Source organism: Phyllostomus discolor, chromosome 3 (genome assembly GCF_004126475.2).
Source record: "Phyllostomus discolor isolate MPI-MPIP mPhyDis1 chromosome 3, mPhyDis1.pri.v3, whole genome shotgun sequence".
NCBI lineage: Eukaryota > Metazoa > Chordata > Mammalia > Chiroptera > Phyllostomidae > Phyllostomus > Phyllostomus discolor.
Window position 1 is genome coordinate 122,163,522 of NC_040905.2, and position 17,760 is coordinate 122,181,281.

The window sequence follows — 17,760 nt, forward strand, 5'->3', positions numbered from 1 at the left end:
TTTCCTGGGCTTGTGTGATTTTTGTCTCATCAGATTACAGAAGTTTTCAGTCATTACTTTCCGAACAGGTTTTCTATACTTTGATCCTCTTCTTCTCCTTCTGGTATCCCTATTATACTCATATCATTACCTTCATATTGTCCTACAGTTCCCTTAGCCCATCTTCATTCTTTTTAAATCTTTTTTCCTTTTCTTGCTCTTTCTGGTAGTATTTTTCTACCTTGTCCTCCAGCTCACTGATTTGATCCTCTGCTTCATGGACCCTGCATTTGATTCTTTCTAATGTGTTCTTCAATTCAGAAATTGTATTCTTCATTTGTTTTGGCCCTTGTTGATTGCTTCTATGTCCTTTTTTATGCTGATATAGATTGCAGTAAGTTCCTTGTAGTTTCCCTGTAGTTTTTGGTAATTTGCACTGAGCTCATTGAGCTTCCTCATAACCATTGTTTTGAACTCAGTATCTGATCATTTACTTGCCTCTACTCATTGAGCACTCTTTTTGAGGATCCCTCCTTTCCTTTTGACTGGGTGTTTTTTTCTTTTTCTTCCCATTATTTCTGAGACTGTTCTTGTTTGCTTCTGCTTATTAAATTGATCTTTTTTGACTTCCTGACTTTGTTGTATGAATTTCTATGGTAGGAGACCTATGAGATTCAGTGGTGCAGTCTCCTTGGTCCTGAACTTGATACTCTTGGGATGCTCTTTGTGGCATTTATGTTGGTCCTCTGGATGTGATTGGTTTTTTGGTTGTTGTTGGGTTTTTCTTTGGGGTGTCCTTCCCTCCAGCTGGTTGACCTGAAGGTCACTCTGACCACCACATCTTGTGTGCTGTCATGCAAGTGCTGCTAGAAGAAAACCACAAAGCCCAGGAACAAACACAAGCCCACAAGAATAACTCAACCCCACCCACATCCCACTATTGCCAGCATATGAACCAGTATTAATAAAGGTATAATGAGATTAAGACTAATATAAGAAATGAGAGAGAATATGAGATGACCTACTGAAAGAAAAATGATTTTGAGCGCAGCACTAATAAGAGTTAGGAGTCATAGAAATGCGAAGAAAGCAATATTTACATCATGAATAAAAAAAGGGAATGAAGAATGTGGAATGGAGCATGAGAAGGGAAGCATACAGTGTTTGTTTTAATCAGAAGTTAATATAAATAAAATAAAGTGAGAGAGAGAAAGAAAAAGGAAGGAAAAGGTAAATAAATAATAAAAATATAGGAGCCAAATTGGTGAGCAAGGTCCACCACAGCACTATCAACAGCAAATGAGCTAAAATTAATTCAGGTAGTATGAGAATAAGAGGAAAAAAAAGAAACAAAGAAAAGCTTAAGAGATGTTTAGAGGAAGGGCAAGTGATTTTGCTACAATAAAGAGAGAGGGTATACTAAGGGTGAGGAACAAAAACCAGGCTGAGACAGGGAAAACTTAAAATTTGAGATGAAAAAGAAAAGAGAAAAGAAAAAGAAGTAAAAAGAAAAATAAAAGGGGAGGATAAAATAAAAGAAGAAAAAAGGATAAAACAGGCTAAGAATGCAAAATTAACAGTCTGAGATAAAGAAAAGATTAGGAGAAGAAACCAGTGAAGTTTGATATTTGAAATGCAAAATTAGTGAAGGTCTAGCAATAAAATTGAAAAAAAAATGCAACAACATCTACCCTATCCACAACCACCCAGCAAAGATTGCTGAAGTTGGAGAGAGAACACAGGTATTGTAAGAGCAGGGGAAAAGGATGTGAGATGATCATTGAGAAGAAAATTGGTTTTAAGTGTATGGTATGGGAAGAAATAGTAAGAGTTCAGAATGGAAACAAATTGTAGCAAAAGAGAAAACAAAATTTGAAATGAAAATAATGCAAGTAAAGAGGAAGGTAAAATGGGATAAGAGAAGGCAAGGGCAAAAACATGTGAATTTAAATAAACTATAGTATAAAATCTAGTGACTTAATATGTTCAAACTTCCTGGACAAGAAATGAATGTTAAAGAGCTATGCAGGAAAGAAAATATCACTAATCATGGAGAAGACCACAGTGGATTTCATCTGGGTAGCATCTAGTATTACTACTGTTTTTTTCTTTCTGGACCTGCCTCTGGTGATATCAAATGTTTGACCTCATCTAGCCTTAGGCAGCCAGTCCTGAGACCCAGGGATCTACTGTCTGTGGCTGTCTCCTCTAGTTGGTAATCTAGTCACTCTCCACTTAAGAGTCAGGTTTAAGCACCACAGCACAGGGCTGAATCCCTCCTGGTGCCATGGCTATTGTTTCCCCTCAGGCTGTTGCTGCTTAGAGAGGAGTTGTCTGCTTGAGCAGAATGTCTGCTGCCATCTGGGGGATGACTCAACACCAGGATACCAGTGTCCTACTCTTTCAGTTCTCTCCCCAAAGCCTCCATCCCCAGTCTCTCCTCAAGCATCTGGAGTCCACTCTGCCCCCACACTTTGCCAGGGACTTATATAGTCTGTGGCTATCTTCTTTGGTTGTGAATCTAGTCAATCTGCACTCAGCAATCAGACTTAAGTACCACAGGGTCTAGGCAAGACGCTCCTGGGGTTGGTGCTATTGTTTCCCCTCAAGCTGCTGCCACTCAGGGGAGTGGTCTGCCTGAGACCACATTGGCTGTTACTGTATGGGGGATGATTCAGCACCAGGATCCCAGCATCTACTCTCTCAGTTCTCTCCCAAAAGCTTCCACCCCCAATCTCTCCTCAGGTGTCTCCAGCCCACTCTGCACCTCGCCTTTGCCAGAGCCCAGGGTAAGTGGCTGCAAAAGAAAATTTGTGTGTTGGTCCCTTAAATGGCTCCTTGCATCTCCTACCATTTCTCTGGCAGAGAGCAAACCTGCTGTTTTTCATTGTTGTTGTTATCTGTGTACTTTTGGTGCTCTGGTGCTCTAGGCTGGGAATCCTAGCTTAGGGTTTATACTCCACACTTCTCAGGGTGATCCAACTGACTGCTTAATTATCCCTCCAGTGCTGCCACCTGTGGGTGCTCAGCCAGTCCTCTCAAGTCTCTCCTGTACTCCTTACCAGATAGGTTGTGCTGAAGCTGATTCTTCTGTCTGTCCAAGGTTATAAGGCTTCTCTCTCACTACTGTTCAGTTGTTTGTTCTGGGTGATTTATCCACAATTTAGCTCTAATTCCAGATTTGTCCTGGAAGGAGATTATTGTGACTTCCATTCACTCCTCCACCATCTTCCTAAAATACCTCTACCAGCACTTCTGTCTGGGAGAAGCTGCCCTCCAGCTCTCGCCCTGATGCCAGACACTTCAGTTTCTCCCTTTATGTCTATTATGCATTTCAATCTTCTGGCTCCATGCTGGAGCTCAGAGGGAGTCAGTCCAAGGAAGTCTATGTGTGGGCCCTGTGAGAGGAACTGCCTGGGATTCCAGCAGTTTCTGTTTTCCACAGCCTCAATTCCTGCTGATTTTCACAGCCAGAAGTTATGGAGACTTATTTATCTTCCTGGTACTGGAACCTTGGTTTGGGAGGCTTATTATGAGGAGAGAACTCCTCATTCCTGAGATATCTGTCCTGATTTTTAGCTGCCACATGTGGGTGTGGGATCAGGCTTTTCCACCCCTTCTACCAGTCACAATGTGGTTTCTTCTTTAATTGCATGGTTGTAGTACTTACATTCAGTTCAATTTATGATGGTTCTGAATGATGGTTGTTCTATAATTTAGTTGTAAATTTGATGTGGTTGTGGAAGGAAGGCGGCCATGTTTATCTAGAGCACCATCTTGGCTGGAAGTCTTAAACGATAATTTTAGTTTCTTTTATTCTTAATGGTGCCTTGTCTCTCTCCCTTTAGTTGATAAGATTAACTAAAGATTTATTTCTTTTCTACCTGCCCCCAATGCCACCAAAGACCTGCTTTTAAATTTTGTCTCATCCATATCGTATTGAGTATGAACATTTTAAAGCTTCAAATTACACAAGTGGCAATGCTCTATTGTTGCCAATACAAATACCACTTTACTTCTAGTTTTTAAAATATTTATGTACGTATATGTGTGTGTATATACATTGTGTATGTGTGCATATATATGTGCATACATATACAGGGATGGGCAAAAATAGGTTTACAGTTGTTTGTATGAAAAAAACATGCAAGTATGGTTATTACTATAGCATTATTAACTCAAAAGAATGTCACAGTGCAACTGTAAACCTACTTTTTCCCATCCCTGTGTATATTTTTACAGTGGAACAAGGGAGGAAGGAGGACAAGACATATTAGATGCCTATGACCAAGTGATCAAGTTGCCTTCTTCCCAGAACTTTGTTTAGATTATTTATTAGTTTTAATTAACTTTTAAATTACTTTACAATCTTTAATCAATCTGGAATTTACATTGATGTACAGAGTAAGATGAGGATCTAATTTTGCTTTATTTATCCCCCCAAAAGTTTAATCAATTGTCCCAGTGTCACTTATTGAATATTTCTTTGCCACTTTTATTATCTAATAAAGTCAGGCCATATGAAAAACTGTCTCAGACCTGTCTTCTCTATTGATCTATGTTTCAATACTTTGTACTGTGCTATTTTAATCTTTGAAACTTTATTGCCCATTTCAAAATCTGTATTCAGCATGTCCTATAATTATTCTTCACTTTCAAGCTGTTCTTGGCTATTTTGCCTATTCACACTTCCATAGAATTTTAGAGTCACTGTCAATTCTTCCCCTTTCCACCAAAAGAAAGCAAATAAAACAAATTAAAGAAAGTAAATAAATTAATTAATTGTAAGGAGATATTCACTAGAATTGTATCAAACACATATTTTTTAGGAAGAAATGACATTATTAAATAGTCATTCTTTAATTCTACCCATCTGATTTTGTCTTAAAACTCCATTAATGAAATTTTTTCATTTCTTCATATATATTCTGTACTATCTGTGGTTTGAAAGTGAAGAAATTGAGTGTTGCCCATAGCTAGTAAGCAGTGGAGAGACTGCATTTGAATCCATACCAACGTGACAGTGAAGTTGACTTTTGATCATTATGGTACTTTATTTAAGATTATGTTATACTTCAAAAGAATTTTAGTAATTATTTTCCAGAAGAGCATAAATTTCATCAAGATTAGCCTGTTTGCAAGCATAGAACTGTACTTTGGACTTTCATTTCCTTTTCTAATTTCTTAAATCGATGCTTACTTCATTTCATTCCTTCTTCCTTTTTTTAAACTAATGGAAACCATTATGGCAGCCTCTCCTTTCCATGCCCCCTGCCCATTCTCTTTTCCTGAATTCAAAACCTTGTCACCTGGGATCCTTTGTGCATTGTCTTGTCATCCTCCTGCTGCTAGAGTAGAGAGATTGTCACTCTGGATAGATGTGCTCAGGCTAGGTCAAGTGGTTCAAATTCTGGATCCCAGCAGTCTGAGGTTCAACTCAGTCCAGGGTTCTATAGTTCAGCTCACATGCCCCAGTCAGCACTGTGGAGCCACCCAGTTCACTGCCTCCTTGTGGTTGGGTCCGTGAACAGCCAGAAATCACAACATTTTAAAAGCTGACCAGATCACGTCACTACCCTATATTTTAAAAAAACTTTCAAATTTTCCATTTTCTTAAATAGACCCATACTCTCTCTACTTTGGCCAGTAAGGCCTGTGTGGTCTGACCTCATCTCCCTCTTTGCCCTCATTTCATACCTTGTTTTTTCTTGTTCACTTCAGGGTTGGTCTCCTTTTTTCCTTATTTCTTGAACATGCCAAGTTTTTCCTTTAATAACCCTGACCTTCCTCTCAGTGTTTCCACAGCCTGATGCTCTCTCTCCAAGGGTCACGCGTCATATATGTCACATCATATTCCTCAAAGACTACTGCCTTGGAGGGGATTGAAGTCAGCTCCCTAATTACTACCAGCTTCATTACTATTTTCCTCACAGCAATGATCACAATCAGCAAGGCTGTTATTTATTTACCTGTGGGCTTGTTTTCCTATCACCTGGTGGCCATACTGGAGTCTGGTGCAAGAACCTCAACTGTCTTTTTATCCAGGGCCTCACATAGTACGTGCTACACCATAGGAACTCAATAAACAGATGTGGAATCAGCCCTGGTCAGGAACCTCAGTTTGATTAGAGAGTCATCCCAATACGCCAAGGTTTTGGGTTCAGTCCCTGGTCAGGGTACATACAAGAAGCAACCAATGATTGCATAAATAAGTAGAAGAACAAATTGATGTTTCTCTCTCTCTACCTCAAATCAATAAATTAAAAATTTTAAAAGTAGTGACTCAGTGAAAACCCAGTCATACTGCAGGTTAGCTGTGTGCCTCTGTACAATTGAACTCCTTGAGTTCAATTCCAAACCTGAAAAAAAATGACAACACCATGGGGGTATTTTCAGCAAAACAAAGGTAGGTAAACTCCTTATCTCTACATGGTAACTATACAGCTCTCAGGAAGCACTACCATGAATTTAAAAGTACTCTTACAGAGGCAGGTGTCGAGTTGCCAAGATAAAATTTTGTAGGGTTGAAGTCTATTCAATTTGGAGTCAAATCAGACAAATCAAGCAGCTGATTTTAATTTTTTAATTTAATTATTTTTTGCCAGTACCCAGGACTGTTTTTCTGGTTTGTTTGTTTATTTGTTGTTTGTTTGTTTTTAACAGGACCTAATTCACCCTAACTATTCCTAAGAGCATCATTTGTTACTATCTCTCATAGTCCTGGGGATTGACTCGAATTTGTTATGCGGTTTTTGTCCAGGGTGCATCCTGGTTGCAGTTGGATAGTGGCTGGGGTGGGAGTCATCTCAAAGGCTTCTTCACTTACACATCATTTGTGTTTGATACTGGCTGTGGGCTGGGACCTCCACAGAGCCATTCAGAGGGGGCACCTACATATGACCTCTATGTGGCCTGGGATTGCTCACAGCATGGCAGCTGGCCCCACAAGTGACCAAGTATCAGGACATGGGGCCAGGAGAAAGCCCTCTGGATTTTTCTAACTTAGCATGGGAATCACAAGGCCTTACTTCCACCACAATCTGTTCATTAGAAGCTAGCCCATATTCAAGTGGAGGTGAATTCATTTCTGCCTCTTGATGGTGTAACTGAGCAAAGCAGGGCTTGTGTATGTGGAGCCTTGATGCATGACACAACAATTAGTGTTGGAGGAAACAGGTTTTTATTTACAAGGGTGAAACCTTAAGGGCACTGAGAGCACTTCTGCTCATACTCCTGTTCTCCCATGAGACCCAGCACTTCCATTGCTCCCCACCAGGCTATAAACCCAAACCAAGCCCAATAGTTCCTCATATCCTTATCTGTTCTTGATCCAGCTGCAAAAACAGTTCTCCATCACCTCTGGAAAGTACATTCGTGGGTTTCAAAGTCACCATCCTCTTACAGCAGCTCTCTCCTTCAGGGGTCTGGGTACGTCATTCTCAGCTTCCATGTAGTAGTCCAGGAAAACCTGTGCTGTATTGCACTGGATCACAGTGAAGTCTGGGAAAGCACAAGTCCCAGGAGAGTGGCCTCTCCATATATTCCTTACAGAAGTAGAAGTCTACAGTCTCTGGTCACAGCTCAGCATTCCGGGAACCTCCCGGCAAGCCATGCTTGGTTAGGCAGATTCCTGAACAGTTTTCATCAGCTTTGCTGGATCCCCACACAGTTCCATCCTCTCTCCCTTACACCCTTTTTCTCCTGCAGGGCTGCTATTCCATTACAGATTGCATGACTGTTTCCTTCCTACACCAGGCTACATGGTCCAATCCTCAGAGAAGCAAATGTAGCTCCTCCCTCACTACAGGCAGCATGGCAGAATCTCTCCTGGCTCACAGCTCCTTCCTCATGGCTATATCCCCCTTCTCTCTCCTCACAGCTGAACTTTGTGTTTGTCTCCTGCTACTGCCCACATGGTTCCTATCTCACTACAGACCTCATGGCTGGCCAAATCCCCTTCTTTTTCAGACCACCCTAATTTTAAATGCTGGCCCAGAACTTTCTATGTGACCTCATATCTGGCCCCTCTTACAATGGGCTACTATTGCCAGTTGCTTCATATCCTTGCCTTCATTCATCTGCCATCTTTAGTCAGGACAAGAGTGACTAAGTGATGCAGGATCCTCCACCTCCCCTGCCTATGTCATGAGTCAGGACACATTCTGAAAGTCACACGTACACCTTTTGCCCAGGGTGGTAGCACAGCTTATTATCTCACCTTTTGTTATGCAATATACATTAAACACTGTATCATCTCCTTTCTTCATCCTTCAACCATGGGCTGAGAAGACTTTGGGGACTCCTTGCTCTGTATCATGTTTGTTATAATGGGATAGACGTTTAAACATTTGTGGACATATTTAAGACCACCGAACTAATCACATTGAGAGAAGATTAATGATTCTTTAATAATTAGCAAAAATGATACAGTTGTCCAATGGTTCAGAACATTCATGTCAGCTCATTAATGCTTTTTCTCTCTTGCTAGGCATTATAGTATGGTGATTAAATTAAAGTGCTGGGTTTATAGACATCAGGCTCAAATTCATGCTCTGTCTCCTATTAGCATTGTGAATCTAGGCAAATTTGCTAACCTTTCTTGGTCCCTTCTCTGTAAAGTGGGTGTGGTGAAAGTATAATCCCTGGCGAATGGGACATGGGAGGAGTCACTATATGGTAATGACTACTGTAAGCTTCAGGTGCTCCTCACAAATCCTTTACTGTTACAGACACTCCAACAAGACATGAGAAATGCTCCTTTCCTAAGAGAGCAAGTGTGGGGGACACCTTGCCCTCACCTGAGTCACCTTCAGAATTTGAGTTCCACTCTCCTCATAGTTCATACTTCTCTGAAGCAAGTCCCTCTAAAGGCTGAATTTCAGGCTGTTGGGGTGGGTGGGTATGGCAACAACTCCATTGCAGCTGGCAAGTGACCAGGGAGTAGGATCTGTCAGTGTGGGTGCAAACATTCTCCCCAGAAAAGCTGCTTGAAGGCATAAACTCGGGAGGGGGAAGGTTAAAAATAAAGAGTGGTCATGTGTGGCTTAAAAATGATGGAACGCCTGGATTCAAAGGCCTTTTGATTCTCTTGCTTTGGAAGGGGCAATGTGTTGAGGCTGAGGTATCAGGGAGCTTGCTGGCCCTGGAACCCTAATTCATGGGAGCACCCAGAATTGGGCAACTGCATCTCCTTCCTTACAGCTGTAATCTCATCATCTGAAGCATTTATGTTTCGTTTGCCAGAGTTTGTGAACCAGCAGGCCTTGTCCTTGTTTTCTTTGCCCCACCCCCCCCCCACAGAGATTTTAAATTTTAAACTTTGAATGTTTTTGAATTGGGCACTTGCTTTTCAGTTATCCCCAAGGTGCCCTATTATGTGTGACCAGCCAGCTCATTTACATAAAATATTTTCTTACGGCTCCAACAGACATTCTAGGTTGGTTTTCATCCACTGACTTTGGCTTTTCCTGCTCTCCCAATGTCAGTAAAACCTACATGTATGATGCACCACATGGTGTTCCTAGAACTGTGCTCAGTATTAATCAACTAAAACCTCAATTACTATCCTGGAAAGCTGGCAAAGGAGATAATTCCACTCCACAGAGAAAGCAACTAAGGATCAGAGAGGTTAGCCAATTTACCCAAAATGACATGGTTTATTAAAATGACAGAGCTGATATTTGAATTCAGGCAGTAGCAGTTAGGTGGTTTTTAGTTGCAAGTGACAGGAATTCCACTTTAAATTGTTTTAACCCAAGAAAACAAAAGGATGGTGATTGAATGGCTCCAATAGGGTATGTCTGGGTCCTGGAGCTCAAACTCTATCTCTCAACCCCTGGTTTCCTCTGTATTTTCAGACCAGCTCTATCCTTGTGGTGACAAGATGGCTTCTAGCACCTCCTAGCCAACAACATACCCTCTCACCAATCCCAGCGAAAAAGAGAGAGCTTTTATTTTCCAATAGTTTTTTTAATGCCCAGGACATGATGACTTTGGTGAGAATGAAATCACATGACTGTCTCAGAACCAATCATATGACTAGAGATATTAGCTGATGGCTCATGCTGGGGCAGTTCCACCAGAAGGGGAAATGTCCACTGTACATGCTAGCAGAGAAATTTACTGGCTTTCTCATTGGTTTTAGCAGTCTTGAGCTCCTTCATTAAGAGTGAATAGAGAAACAGATTAAGGTCTAGATGAATCTGTCCTTGTAATATTAGCATCTAGAAGAAAGTGACTCTACAGTCTGACCTTTTAGAAAACATTGGTTGTTATTGTCCCAGAATACATTCCTTTTTCATCTTTTTAAAATCACACCTTTGTTTTCCTTTCATCCATCACAATGTTGTTCAAGGGGACTGTCTCTTATCTCCACACTACTCCAGGGGTGACCATATAACCCAGGCTTGGTAAATCTGATATTGATTTTCATGGCTAATTTAGAGATAGATATTTAGGCCAAACCAGTAAACCTTAGTTCCATAACTTTTATTGGAACTACTGGAAAAAATACATTCTCCTTTCACTGGTATTACTGAGCTCTGGAGATAGTGGTTTGTGCTTCTGAGGCCACCAAGACAATGAAGCCATAGAGAAGATTAGATGGAGGTAGAGAGGGACAGCTTTCTGATATTGTACCAATTTCTGGATATACTTATACCTGAAGCCAGATAACCCAAGACCCTTTTAGTTACTGAAACAACTAGATAATTCTTCTTTTTCTCTTAATTACTCCAGCTTTAGGTGGGTTTTGCCACTTGTAAACTTGAGAGGGTCCAACATCCACCTTTAGTAGTACCCAAGCAGGTGTTGAGTTTCAGAAGGGAACACAGCAGAAGGCTACTCTTCACACTTATCCAAAGGGAAGAGGAGGGCACATGTCCTCGTGTTTCAGGGAGCAGGGTGCCTGAGGTGGGGCCTGTGGAGTGTCAGAGGGACAGCACTAGCGAGGCTTCATCCTAAACCTTGACCTTTCAGGCACTGCCAGGGCATGTGGACTTCTCTTTGAAGCTCCCTGACAGTTATTCCACAGCCAATTAGCAATTAGTCCCTGTTCCCACTTATTCCACCTCCCTAGCAGAAGCCATTGTGTAAGAAACAAGCTCCTAAACATTTTAATATGGGTCTTAAACATGCAGGCTATAAGGTCCAATTAGATCTGCATTCAAGCCCTTACTTGACTGCTTACCAGCTGTGTGACCTTATTCAAGTTACTTGACATCTCTGAAACTCAGTTTTCTCATCTGTAAAATGGGTTTAATAATAATACCCAGCTCCTACAGCTTATATGAGACTAGCATGAACTTAAAACTGATGGGAACCTATTCTTAACTCAGTAAAAACTACCTATTGTCATTATAAAGCAGACTACATTTTCTCCAAAATGTTCAGTTTTATCTGCAATTGAATGTGCAGTCTCTCCCTTTGCCATGTTCTTTCTTGCTCATGAGCATTTTACAATGCTATTTGACATTATCAGTTAGTTTATAAGTGAAGTGTAGTAGTTAGGAGCATAGACTTGGAAACCGGACTGTCTGGGTTAAAATCCTTTCTCAGTTCATGCCTACGTAGACTTGAACCAATGGCTCCATCTTCCTATGACTCAGTTTCCACATAAAAATGGAGACAATAAAATAGTATCTATGTCATTAAGATTAAGTAAGTTAATATTTATAGAGTGTTTAGAATAGTGATTGGCACACAGTAAGTGCTCTGTAAGGGTTTGCTATCATCTATGTGTTTAAGGCATGCCAATTACAAATATGTACCAGTGGCCAAGGACTGACCTCTGATGGATACAAGCAACTCTGTGTATGTGACAAGGCTTTGCTAAGTTCTTAGTGCTTGGATCTTCTCGTGGTCCTGCTAATCCCCACATCACTCAGCAATGCACACCCTTATAAATATGCATTTTGGTGACAGCTCTGACCATGCCAACATTTTATGTGGGTTTTTAAAAAATTTTATATGACTCATAAAAAAATTTGTAAAGGCAGTCTACATTAAAACCTGGCTCCAACACCTGCTGTTTTGTCTTGGGCAAGTTATTTAACCTCTAAGCTTCACTTTCCTCCACTATAAAAAGGCATACGTAATAGTGCCTATCTTATAGGGTTATTGTGAGGATTGAGTTATTGTTGTAAAGCCCTAGAATAGGGCTTAATGAATTGTAAGTACTAATTTAATATATTAGAAATAGTAATGTCCAGTTAATAAGTTCTAAAAATGGAAAGCTTCCTAAATACCCTTAGAATTCTCTTGAAAGAGCTGAAAATGTGTGCACATTGATCATGTACATTAGTGTTTTCAGCTTGTGGCCTGCCTAACATACATATCAAATGGATATATTTTATTTGCATGCCTAGAGTTTCAAAAAAATTAGAATTAGTGACCCATATTTTTAAATCAGGACATTTCATATAAAAGTTTAGATTTCCAGCCTTTCTTGGGTAATGGAAAATATGGCATTGCTGGGCTGCATTCTTGCAGGTTGTCTCTTGGAGAGGATGTCACAGTGGCTACTCCATTTTAGCAAGGTACTCTCTGGGTCAAGAACTCTTGACTTATAACACTTTGTTTTTTCACTCCTAGAATGCTTTATGCATTTGCCTTACCTGCCTGGCTCTGCTAATAATGAAAATAGCAGCCAATACATATATAAAACATACTATATTCCAGATACTGTCTCATTCAATCTCCATAACACTCCTAAGGGAGAAGTGTTATTATTGCCCCCTTCTATCTTAAAGATGGGAAGACATAGCTAAGTAACTTTCCAAAGTTGTGCAGCTGGTATGAGGGAGAGCTGGGATGTGAAAACTCTGGATCCAGAATCTGTGTTCTCACCAATCTGCCATACTCTTGAGTAACCCCTTTATTTTAACATAGGTAAAGTTTCCTGCAACTGTATCAATGAAATGGGAACATGTTCCAGGGTGTCAGTACTCAGTTCTCTTGGTCATGTTGGCCAAGAGATCTTAGTTATACATACCTATGCTCATGATTTAAGTAATTAGGTGCCTTATTTCCCCATCACCCTCAGCATCACTAGACTAATCTCTGATACTCAAGGACAGTCCTACTTAGGATATAAGCTCCTGTTGGGAGGCATTGAACTTGGAGTGAGAGGTTCCTCCTACCCTCATGCCTCCCAACTCAGCCCCCTGAGTTGCCGGGCATGGAGGGTAAAACCTATCCCCAGAAGTTGGTACATTCTGCTTACCCTGTGCAACCACAAACACAGCCCTCCCTAAATAGCTGTATTCACTTTCCAAACATGCTGAGAATGAAATCAAGATGTCATATCCCTATACTGGTGTGGTGCACCTTTTTTACTTTTTTAATTTGTGTCTCTTTTTGATAAACACAAAAATCTCGAGATGTCCAGGAAGTTTCAATAAGCCTCCATCTCAGAGCCTGTGATTAATGATTTGAAATTCCTCTGTTTTCTACACAGCCCTTCTAGCAAGATTTGGTCCAGCTTTCCTTCTTGAAGTCTGTCATAAAAACAAAACATTATATTTCCCTTTTTAAATAAAGTTTTCTGATAATATTTAAGATGTTGTTTCAAAATACAAGTTGCCTTTTACTCTAAATCTGGAAGAATCACTAATCTGTAAATGATGCTTATGGAATTTTAAGAGAATGTCTGTACCCAAATGGTGGCTTTTGAGATAATGCCTGACAACTGTTACCAAATGATTAACATTTGAAAATAAATTCACAAAACACAGATGAACAGATGTCTCTGGGTTTTGTCCATTCTCTGTAGATTTCCACCACTCTGCAGCATCAGACAGGCGTTCAAGCCAACCCTAGGTGGGTGTATTGTGAGGCGGAGGCTATCTGTCCCCAAGCTTGAACCACACAAAGCAACAGCTGTCCTCAGGGACCCCACAGGAAGGCTGCACTCACAAAGGGGGTCTTTTCTCCTAATTCCAGCTGGGGGGAACAACACCACTAGATGAAGGGCTTAAAGGCTCCAGAATTCCTAGCTGTCAGAGTGGCCTTAATTTCTTCTTATCTTGTTTTCTGGGATGATTGGGAGACAGACTCCATCCCTGACTACACTTGCTTGATGGAACCCCTTCAACAAGAGTTTTGCTTCCAGAATTAAACTTTGGTCAATATGCATAGTTGGGTCAGGCTCTAAGCTATGATCTGGTCCACACCAGGTTTGTCAGTTTCTTGGTGATGCTATAACAAATGACCACAAACTATATGGCTTAAATGACAGAAGTTTATTCCCTCAGTTCTCAAGGCCAGATGGCAAAAATCAAGGTGTCAGCAGGGCCAGGATTCCTTTGGAAGCCCTAGTGGAGAGTTCATTGTTTACCTCTTCTAGTTCCTGGCAGCTGTCAGTATTCCTTTGCTTGTGGCCACATCCCCCAGTGCTTACCATTCTCTTCACACCACCTTCTCCTCTGTGTGTGTGTTACTTCTCTCTGTCTCTCTTATAAGGATACTTGTGATAGCATTTAGGCCCCACCCTGGTACTCCAGGGTCATTTCTTTATCTCAAGATCCTTAATTTAATTACATATGCAAAGATACTTTCCCCAAATGAGGTGACTTTTACAAATTCCAGGGTTAGGACTTGATGTCTGGGGTGGCCATTCTTCCACTCACCCCACCAAGTTTTCCTTACCACTGCTGAAGCCCTCATCCTGTCCTACCTCTACTCACTTTTAGTCCAGGTCTCTTCCCTTCAGAAAAGGCACACAGACACAGGTCTCTAAAAAAACTGATGCTGGGACAGTTTTTCAAACCAGTCATCTTCCTTTTCTACAACCTTCCTCCCATCTCTACGAAGATGAAGGTGGTCGAGGCCAATTGCACCCATTTTCCTTTTGCACTGTTGCAATGGCCTCCATTAATCTTTGTGTTCTTTCCCTTCCTCTTACAAACTGTATTGTCTAAGGTTAACCAGAGCCTATCAACCCTTAATGTCTAAAGTCTCTATAGAGAGACACACTAAAGGCTCTCCAAAGATGTCCACATCCTAATCACTGAAACCCATGGATATGAGTTACCTTTCATGGCAAAGTGGGACTCTGCAATATGTTAAGGATAATGAGCTAGGGAGACTTTCCTGGATTATCTAGGTGGACCCAGTATAATCACAAGGGAGGCAGGAGAGTCATAGATAGAAAAGATGTTACTACATAAGCAGAGGTCAGAGTGATATGCTTTGAAGATGATGTGGTGAGCAGGCTATAAGCCAAGGAATGTAGCCCCTGTAGAAGCTGGAAAAGGCAAGGAGGCTCCCCTAGAGCCTCCAGGAGCAACTAGTTCTGCAGACTCTAGTTTGATGAAACTGATTTTGGATTTCTGGCCACCAGAACTATAAGAGAATAAATTTGTGTGCTTTTTGTTTAAGCCACACAGCTTGTGGTCATTTGTTACAGCAGCAATAGGAAACTAATAGTATCCAATGGATTTTTATTGAATTTAAGACAGAGTCAAACTTTGTACCAAGGTCTAGAAGTGCTTTCAAGATTTAGTTTTGACTTACTCCCTAGTCTCTCATTCACCACTTTGCCCAGTGCTTAACATTCTCTGGTGACATGGGCTCTCTTCTGACCTGCAGGCCAGGCCTCATGCTCTGGCTGTTGATGTCCCATCTGGAACACTTTACTCTGGCTCCTTGTCACTGAATTTAAACTATCACCTTCTCAAAGAGGCCTTCCTTGAACATTTGGGATAGATATCAGACAACCGAACCATCTTTAGGCCTGCCAGTTTCTATCCCACTACCTGCTTTGTTTTCTTCATGGCACAATTGCCATTTATTATACAATCATGTTATTTACTATATTTAATATGGTTCCCTCTAGAATATCAGCTGCATGAGAACAGTGACCAGGTTTTATTCCCCACCTGGAACCATTATTGGTTCTAAAGAGAGATCTGTTGAATGAACTAATGAAATATATTCATGTCTAACGATTTCCTTCTGCAGTCATGAGCTGCCAGACATAGTTTCTGCCTTTGTAATGCAATAACAAGAAAATCACCCTCAAGTCCAGGTTTGAGCTAGGAAATGATAGAGGATGGGTTCTGCTTGCAGCTTTCTCCTTCTCCCTGGACTCTGTCCACTTACAACTACTAGAATTTCGTGAGGATGATCTTGGAGCCAAGTACTCTCAGGGGCTCCTCAGCTAAAGTTGCTGCAGGTCCTTTGGGCTTTTTTTCTATTTCACTAGAGAAGAGATGGGAATCTGATGCTGCTCACATTTTAGAAGCTCAGGGAAACTCCTCTGTTTTGAGACTATGGACTCTTAAATCTTATGGGCTTAATAAGTGATGATTTTTGTTCTGTTCATGAAGCACCTGAGTCTTTTGATCCAAGAAAAAAGTCACTTTTCATTTGAATAAATGGCATCGGTCTGACCACCCACACTAGCTCAGAAACTCTGGGTCATAGAAGGAGTGATAGTAGTGTCTCCTCCCCACCCCACTTCACTTGATCTGGTAGGTCAACATTGGCCACATTCATTGGACACAGTGGTAAGACCCACCTTCCTCTCCCATACCCTATCCCATATCATGTCTTGGAGAATGCCCCCTACACCTGTGTGGTAGACAGCTTCCAACAGGGCTCCCAATAGTCTCTGACTTGCTCACTTATGTTCTTGTGTAATTGCTTCTCTTTAAGTGTGGGATAGATCTAACGACTTGTTTGTAGTAGACAGAATACAGTGAAAATGATATAATGTCACTTTTGTGTTTTGTTTACAAAAGAATGGAACTTCTACCTTACTGGTATTCTCACTGTTTTGCTGTCCTAGCAATGTGCACTTTGACGAAGTGAGCCACCATTTTGGAAAGGTCCACATGGCAAGGCACTGAGGGCAGCCTCCAGCCATTGCTGGTGAGGAACTGAGTGAGGCTCTGAGTGGCATGGTTCACAAGGGATGGAGTCCTGCCAACAACCACACGAGTGAACTTAGGAGTGACGTATTCCCTAGGTGCACCTTCTGATAGGACCACAACCCTAGCCAACACATCAACTGCAGTTTATGAGGGACCCTGGAGCAGAGGACCCAGCTAAACTACACCTGGATTCCCAACCTAAAGAAACTGTGAGCTAGTAAATGTGTCTTCTTTGGGGGTAATTTGTTAAGAAATCAATAACCAATACAACTCACACAATATCTAAGAATTCTGCATGCGATCCAACCCACCTTAGGGAGATGCAGTCAAATATTCAAATAGTGACCAACTCTTCATTTGCTAGGCACTGTCCTCTATGCATTTATTTCTCTCTTGGATCTTGTGAGAAAGGGTGACTGGTTGAAAACAGAATTGAATGTTCTTGCATCTCTTGTCCAAATATCATTTTAATCTCACCCTGAATCTGGCCTAATTTGGGCAGGCCACACATCAGGGAGAATAGCATTTATGGGACAAAATCCATAGTGGAGAGTGTGGTTCAGTCACTGAGCCAGGACTCTAGTGTTCAAACTTCTAACGTTTTGGGAAATTAGAATTCACTTTGGTAGCTAGCATCACTTATCTAGGAAGTGACGAGCACTAGAATCCCACGTGGGTCAAAGCAATTTAACCTCCAAACCAGTAAAGGATCTGAGATATTTGACTTTAAGCTTTTAGATTTGGTTCCCATTTATCTTGCTTTACAATCCTCCTTGATTTCTCCAGCATCTCAATTATGTGAGATTAGAAAAAGAAACAGGGTAGGAACAACACCTGAAGATTCAAGAATCTTGTTTTCATTGGTTTGAAAAGGTTTCAAGTTGACTCTGGTTATCCAACTGACAAG

The 17,760-nt window shown here is 41.1% G+C and overlaps 1 long non-coding RNA gene across 1 annotated transcript in view; it reads left to right on the forward strand.

The window, feature by feature from the left end:
* Window positions 1-17,760, forward strand: part of LOC118499625 — a 25,705-nt gene continuing 7,945 nt past the window's right edge. The window contains exons 1-2 of the long non-coding RNA XR_004902129.1: window positions 1-12; window positions 12,785-12,791. This is a non-coding gene — a long non-coding RNA (uncharacterized LOC118499625). The remainder of the gene's footprint in view (window positions 13-12,784; window positions 12,792-17,760) is intronic.